We start from the raw sequence: 8,721 nt of genomic DNA on the forward strand, positions 1-8,721 counted from the left end.
TCATATCGTGCGTATGGTGTCTCGCATTGCTATGTCATTTGATTAGTTTAGACATGCTTTGTGTGAATGCCACCTGTTCAGTGTCTAATTTCCATATATGTGAATTATGCATTGACATCTTGTTGCAAGACATTATATATGTGAATTATGCATTGCCATCTTGTTGCAAGACATTATATATGTGAATTATGCAATGCCATGCTGTTTAGCCAATCATCATGTATGTGAATTATATCATGCTATCATTTTTTTGTATTACGTGTTCCATTTGGCGACAACCTTTGTATATTCAACTAATCTTCCTGTGCATCAGCCATTTGAAGCGGTGATGGAAGTATCTGGAATGAAAACAAGGTATTCAGAGCAGACAATGCTACCTGCTGAAGCGGACATCTTGCTGGTTACAGAGAGCTCCTCAGAGGAGGATTCAGAGACTGATGACCAGTCCTATTTTCCCCCTGAGGTCTATGCTCAAACTTGGCAGGGTTATATTACCCATGTCATGCATGTTGTCTTGCATTGCTTAGTTTTTACATCATATATGGATTGCCATCTGCTTACTTGCTTACTATATAAATCATATATTTGAATTATATCATGCCATCATGTTTACATAGTACATACACATCATCTATCTAAATTATGGCATGGCAACCTATTTAATAAATACATCATATAGTTATATCATCTCATCCTGTTTAGTGTTTACAGTCATCATATTTTGAATTATGGCATTCTATCCGTGAATGTATGTGAATTATGGCATGCCAACCTATTTAATAAACACACATTATAGTTATGTCATGTCATCCTGTTTACATAGTGTCATATTTTGAACTATGTCTTTCCGTCTTTTTTAGTTAGCCATCATAATGTGAAATTGTGTCATGCTATCCTGTTTGGTTAGACAACATAAATATGAATTATTTCATGCCCTCTTTTATTCCCCACTATCCATTGCACCTGCCTATCATATAATGTCTATACTTTCAATTACTTTTCTTGTTTATCAGCCATTTGAATTGGAGAGCGTGATGGCAGTATCTAAGGGAGTAACAACACGGTCTTCAGAAAAGATAGTGCTACCAGTTGATGCAGATAGAACAACGGTTGTACTTTCCCAAGGACCAGATCCACCACACATAACCCAGACTCTCGCAGATTGTACCCCTACCCAGTTGGACAGAGAACCAGCTACGCCCCTTCTAACCCCAACCCCGGCAGATAGTAACCCAGTTCCAGTTGACACATCACCGTCTCCACCACGGAGCACCCAAACACGATCAGTTAGTAAGGGAACTGCAGTTCCCAAAGCACGAGGACCACCACTCCGAATCTCAACTCAATGCTTAAAGGAGAAGAAGATTTGTTCTCAGGTCAGGTTTTATAGCTATGGTTCATACTCCTTTGCTCTTGCATGACTATATTTACTCATACCAACTATTTTCAAATTTGAAGGATGGAATTGAAACTCCAATGGTGCAACAGGTATGTTTTAAACCTGTTTCTTTAACTGGTTTGCTATTGTAACCTGCTCTATGTGGATTTCAGTTTCAATTGAATAAACAGTTATGTTCTCATGTCATGCACATTCCAAGTGTTGTTATTGCTCTATAGTTACCCACACTTATATTCTTTCTATTCTGCTTTGTCTTGAACAAATATTATTTGAATTGTGTCTCTATCTTGATTTGGCAACAAAAACTAGAATGGTATAGACCATAAAGTGACCATGGTACATAGATATATGTTTGTTTCATGCTGTTATCCTGTCCACTTTACTACTAAACTCATTTACCAAAATGAGTTTCATATACAACATGGTAAACATGTGATGTGTCTGCTTGTTTCTCTTTTAGAATGCGGACAAAATATTGGAGAACAGTACCGCGTTATCTAATGGTAAAGGAAGTAATGCAGATAAGGTTCAAGATAGTGAGACATCCTTGTTGGTCTCCAAGAAAGCTGATAAAAACTATCTTGACGACAGTGAGGGAACCCAAAAGTCCTGTCTTGATGTAGTGTTCGAGTTACTAGCCACTACTGCTGGCACAAGCTCTTCGAACTCGCTGCCTGAATCAGTTCGTCTTCTTGAGTCTCAACTTCAAGTTGAAAGACATCGATCAGATGTGCTGCGACAGGAAGCTGAAGGACTGAGGAAGTCCCTGCAGAATTCAGATGCATATTTTCTGGTGCAACAGTAAGCGCTGGAGGATTTAAGCGCCAAACAAGAGAAAGTTAATAAGCTTGCTAAGCATCTTTCCAACATTATGGGTACCCAGGATATTGTTTCTTGAGATCTTCTGAAGTGGTTTCAGTTCTGGATTTATTTTGCTGTGGCGTTTATTTGCGCTAGTCACCAACTTTGACAACCAGTGTATATGATATGCTGCTTTGTTCCCTATATTTGCACTGGTGGCGAACTTTGATGCCCAGTGGATGTAATATGTGTAATAGCCGTGATAGCCTAGCGTTAGTTGCTTGCTTATTTATTTACTTGTTGTCTTGTTTATTTGTTTGCTTGTAGTCATTGCAGTTCTTTTTCCGCGGTTAGCTAGTGGCTGCAATAACCTACTTTTTAAAACTTGGCCACCATAACCATGGGCTAATATTTACTGTAGTGACACTGGGCCTCCTACTGGCCGTAGAAACAGCGGGCCTTCTACGTGCCATAGAAATAATGGGCCTTCTACGGGCCATGGAAACAATGGGCCTTCTCCGGCCCGTCTTATCAATGGGCCTTGAGGGAGTCCTGGATTAGGGGGTCTCCGGGCAGCCAGACTATCTCCATTGGTCGGACTGTAGACTATGAAGATACAAGATTGAAGACTTCGTCTTGTGTCCGGGTGGGACTCTACTTGGCGTGGAAGAGAAGCTAGGCAATACTGATATGGATATCTCCTCCTTTGTAACCGACCTTGTGTAACCCTAACCCTCTCCGGTGTCTATATTAACCGAAGGGTTTTAGTCCGTAGGACAACAACCGTAACATACAATCATACCATAGGCTAGCTTCTAGGGTTTAGCCTCTCTGATCTGGTGGTAGATCTACTCTTGTACTACCCATATCATCAATATTAATCAAGCAGGACGTAGGGTTTTACCTCCATCAAGAGGGCCCGAACCTGGGTAAAACATTGTGTCACCTGCCTCCTGTTACCATCCGGCCTAGACACATAGTTCGGGACCCCCTACCCGAGATCCGCCGGTTTTGACACCGACATTGGTGCTTTCATTGAGAGTTCCTTTGTGTCCTCGCCGTTAGGCTCGATGGCTCCTCCGATCATCAACAACGATGTAGTCCAGGGTGAGACTTTTCTCCCCGGACAGATCTTCGTATTCGGCGGCTTTGCACTGTGAGCTAATTCGCTTGGCCATCTGGAGCAGATTGAAAGCTACGCCCCTGGCCATCAGGTCAGATTTGGAAGTTTGAACTATACGGCCGACATCCGCGGAGACTTGATCTTCGACGGATTTGAGCCGCAGCCGGGCCCGCCGCACTATCACGATGGGTATGACCTAGCTTTGCCGCCGAACAGTACCCCAGAGGCCGCGCCCGCATCAGCTCTGACCCTTAGCTCGGAGCCAACTGCACCAATCGAGGACGGGTGGCTAGACACTGCCTCAGGGGCTGCAGTCTCAACGGCGATCGAGCCAAACACCAGCCTAATCCTCTGCGAAGCCCGTGACTCCAAGCTGCCGGACTATTTTCCGGACTCCGAACCATCCGCGCCCCTGCCAATCGAATCTGATTGGGAGCCGATCATGGAATTCACCACCGCGGATATCTTTCAGCACTCGCTCTTCGGCGACATTCTGAATTCACTAAGGTCTCTATCTTTGTTAGGAGAGCCCTGGCCGGACTATGGCCAACAGGATTGGGATGCGGACGACGAAGAAATTCGACGCCCACCCACCACCCACTTCGTAGCCACTGTCGATGATTTAACCGACATGCTCGACTTCGACTCCGAAGACATCGACGGTATGGACGACGATGTAGGAGACGAACATGAACCAGCACCTATAGGGCACTGGAAAGCCACCTCATCATATGACATATACATGGTGGATACACCCAAAGAAGGCAATGGCGATGAGATAGCAGAGGATGACCCCTCCAAAAAGCAACCCAAGCATCGACGTCAGCGGCGCCGCTCTAAGTCCCGCCAAAGCAAAAGTGGTGATACCGGCACAGGAGATAATAACACTCCGGATAGTGCCGAAGACAACAAAAATCCCCTCCAGCAAGATTTAGAGCAGGAGGATGGAGAAGCCAGCCCTCCTGATAGAGTGGCAGACGGAGAGGAGGAAGATGACAATTACATGCCCCCCTCCGAAGACGAGGCAAGCCTCGGCGACAATGAATTCGCTGTACCAGAGGATCCCGTCGAACAAGAGCGCTTCATGTGTCGGCTTATGGCCACGGCAAATAGCCTCAAGAAAAAGCAGCAGCAGCTTCAAGCTGATCAAGATCTGCTGGCTGACAGATGGACCGAAGTCCTCGCGGCCGAGGAATATAAACTCGAGCGCCCCTCCAAGAATTACCCAAAGTGCAGGTTACTACCCTGACTGGAGGAAGAAGCGTATGATACGGCTGATCGGCCACCTCATGGACGCGATAGAGAGGCATTCCAGCCAAAAACTCAGCTTCCACCCCGATGCCATTCACATAAAAAGGCCTGGGGAGATACGCCAGACCTGCGGGACATATTGGAGGACAAAGCAAAGCATGCAAGATCGATCTACGGATCACGAAGGTGCACCACTCTGCGAGACGATAAACATCATGCTGGATACAGTAAAAGCAAATCCGGCTGGGCCGAACACAGCGGGCAAGACCCATTCAAGCTGCGTCGCGATATAGCCCAATATAGAGGCGCCGCACACCCCTTATGCTTCACAGACGAAGTAATGGATCATCAATTCCCAGAAGGTTTCAAACCTGTAAATATTGAATTGTACGACGGCACAACAGATCCCGTAGTATGGATCAAGGATTTCCTCCTCCACATCCACATGGCCCGCGGTGATGACTTACATGCCATCAAATACCTCCCACTAAAGCTCAAAGGACCAGCGCGGCATTGGCATAACTGCTTGCCAGCGGACTCCATTAGCTATTGGGAAGATCTGGAAGCCGCATTCCTCGACAACTTTCAGGGCACTTATGTGCGACCACCAGACGCCGATGACTTGAGCCACATAATTTAGCATCCAGAAGAGTCGGCCAGGCAATTCAGGACTCGGTTCCTTACAAAGAAAAATCAAATCGTCGACTGTCCGGATGCAGAGGCCTTAGCGGCTTTCAAACACAACATCCGAGATGAGTGGCTAGCCCGGCACCTTGGTCAGGAAAAGCCGAAATCTATGGCAGCTCTCATGACGCTCATGACCCGCTTTTGTGCAGGAGAAGACAGCTGGCTGGCTCGCAGTAATAACATATCAAAGAACCATGGTACCTTGGATACCAAGGACGGCAATAGCAGGTCACGTCGCAACAAACATAAGTGTTGCATTAACAGCGAAAATACCGAGGATACGATAGTCAATGCCGGATTCAAAGGCTCTAAACCCGGTCAGCGAAAAAAGCCATTCAAATAAAGTACGCCGGGCCCATCCAGCTTGGACCGTATACTCAATCGCTCATGTCAAATACACGGCACCCCAGACAAGCCAGCCAATCACACCAACAGGGATTGTTGGGTGTTCAAGCAGGCCGGCAAGTTGCTTGCCGAAAACAAAGACAAGGGGCCGCATAGCGATGACGAGGGGGAATCACGACAGCCACACATCGGAGGACGAAGAGGTTTCCCCCACAAGTGCGGACGGTGAACATGATATACGCAACCCACATCCCCAAGAGGGAGTGGAAGCGTGCGCTCAGGGACGTATATGCGTTGGAGCCGGTCGCCCCAAAGTTCAACCCTTGGTCCTCCTGTCCGATCACCTTCGATCGCAGCGACCACCCCACTAGTATCCGTCATGGCGGATTCGCCGCACTGGTCCTAGACCCAATCATTGACGGATTTCACCTCACTTGAGTCCTTATGGATGGCGGTAGCATCCTAAACCTGCTTTATCAGGACACAGTGCGCAAAATGGGTATAGAACCCTCAAGGATCAAACCCACAAAAACGACCTTTAAAGGCGTCATTCCAGGTGTAGAGGCCCATTGCACAGGCTCAATTACACTGGAAGTGGTCTTCGGATCCCCGGATAACTTCCGAAGCGAAGAGTTAATCTTTGACATAGTCCCGTTCCGCAGTGGTTATCATGCGCTGCTCGGGCGAACCGCATTTGCTAGATTCAATGCGGTGCCACATTATGCATACCTCAAGCTCAAGATGCCAGGACCTCGCGGAGTTATTAAAGTCAATGGAAACACAGATCGCTCTCTCCGAACAGAGGAGCACACCGCGGCCCTCGCAGCAGAAGCGCAAAGCAGCCTCTCAAGGCAATCAACCAGTTCGGCGCTTCAAAGCCCGGACACCTTCAAGCGCGCTCGAAGCAATCGGCAAATGGACCGCCTGGCATGATCTAAGCTTGCATAGCAATATGGCGCCCACCCAAATCCCAGCCCAACGGCAAAACTCGTGCCACGCGTACATAATTACGCACTAAAAATACCGTGGGCACAGGTGAGGAGGGGGGCCAAAACTGCGGCACGCCCCAAGACGCGGCTTAAACCACACTAGGGGATTCACGTTTTGTAATTTTTCTCTTTTTTCAGGACCTTAATCTCTAGAAACACTGTCCGGCAGCACTATTTCCGAACACATGATGCAGCAACCGAGGAGGCAACCAGCTACGCCATACCACGGAATTCACCAAGTGGATTACAGTAATGAGCGAAATATTCGATTTCATATCATTCCTCAGCTTGCCCTTGGAAGGGACATAGTCCTACTCTTTGCTTATCGCACTACCTGTATCACTCTGCTTTAACGCGATCTTTTGACTAAACAATGCATGACATTACGACTATTATTGCATTCCTGTTATATATATATATATATATACCTAGCAATGCATATATATATCCATGTGTTCATTAATGACGCCTTGCAGCCATACACTTTGGTACGGCCAACACACCAGGGGCTTACGTACCCCACAATACGGTGTGAAAAGTTCGAACACTTTCACAAGTGCGGCACCCCAAACTTATAGCATTATATGCATCAGCTCCGAATCATGTCTTTGGTTAGATGTTGGGTTTGCCTGGCTCCTATGTTTTGGTACCTTACGTTCCGCTCTATGGGCTAAGGTAGCGCTAGGAGAACTACTGCGATTGTGCCCCGGTTCTGCTAGGTTCAGCACCTCACTAGAGAAAGCTAAAACTAACTGTCATGATAAGGCGAGAGATTGGTCGCTGTTCGGCGAGGTTTTCGAGTCCCTAAAGACTTATGCCGCTTAGAGCGAGGGGCCGGCCTTGTCCAGCTTAAAGGCGTGTATCACGCCCCGAATTCCCCCTTCCGAATACCAGGGGCTTCGCCGAAATTTAAAATTATAGAATTATATGGCTAAATGAGAGTGATAAAGCATTATTAGTCTGGTTGCCTTGTTCGCTGTGCTGAGCACCTCCCTCGAAGGACCCAAACATGGGAACAAGAGTGCTCAGGTTTATCCCGAACACCCCAGCACTCGTGGCATGGGGGCAAAAGCCGAGGACTAGCCATCTCTCAGATTGGATAAACAGCCAAACAGAAGATAATATTTTAAATTCAAACAAGCGTCGCATAGCGCATATGAAACATGTTTTCATAAATACGGGATCAAACGAGCGAGTTTACTCAAATATTACATCTTTTGAACACTCATCCGCGATAAGACGGGCACCCGGCAGAACACCCTCGTAGTACATCTCGGGGTGGCGGTGCTCCTTGCCCTTCGGCGGCCCCTCCTTGATCAGCTTCACGGCGTATAGCTTGACCCACTGCAATTTCACATGAGCGAAAGCCCGGCGTGCACCTTCAATGCAGACAGATCGCTTGACGACCTCCAGCCGCGGACAGGCATCCACAAGCCACCTCACCAGGCCGAAGAAGCTGTTCGGAAGGGCGTTGCCAGGCCACAGCCGGACTATAAAGCTCTTCATGGCCCGATCGGCCGCCTTATGTAGCTCGACCATCTGCTTCAGCTGGTCGCTCATTGGCACCGGGTGTTCGGCCTCAGCATACTGAGACCAGAACAGCTTCTCCATTGAGCTTCCATCCTCGGCCTGGTAAAATTGTGCAGCATCGGACACGCTGCGGGGCAAATCTGCGAATGCTCCTGGAGAGCTCCAAATTCGGGTAAGTAATCGGTAATTTACTCTTACATGCTTGCTTTGCATATAGAAAGCCTTACCCGCCGCTATCTTCTTGATTGTGTCGATCTCCTGGAGGGCCTTTTGGGCTTCGGCCTTGGCACTTTTTGCGCTCTCGATGGCCGCGGCAAGCTCAGACTCCCGCGTCTTAGAGTCAAGCTCTAACGCCTCGTGCTTCGCCACGAGAGCTTGGAGATCCTGCTGCACCTCGCCCACTCGAGCCTCGTGCTTCTCTCGCTCGGTGCGCTCCTTGGTCGCTTTATCTTCGGCCTTGGTTAGCGCTTGCTTCAGGGTCGCCACCTCGGTCGTGGCCCCTGGCAAATATACGATGATCCTGTCATTTTGCAATCGCGTCTTCGTTTATATATAAATATCTATAGACAGGGTATTACTTACCCTTGTTCTCCTCG

This window comes from Triticum dicoccoides, chromosome 3A (assembly GCF_002162155.2).
Source record: "Triticum dicoccoides isolate Atlit2015 ecotype Zavitan chromosome 3A, WEW_v2.0, whole genome shotgun sequence".
Classification (NCBI taxonomy): Eukaryota; Viridiplantae; Streptophyta; class Magnoliopsida; order Poales; family Poaceae; genus Triticum; species Triticum dicoccoides.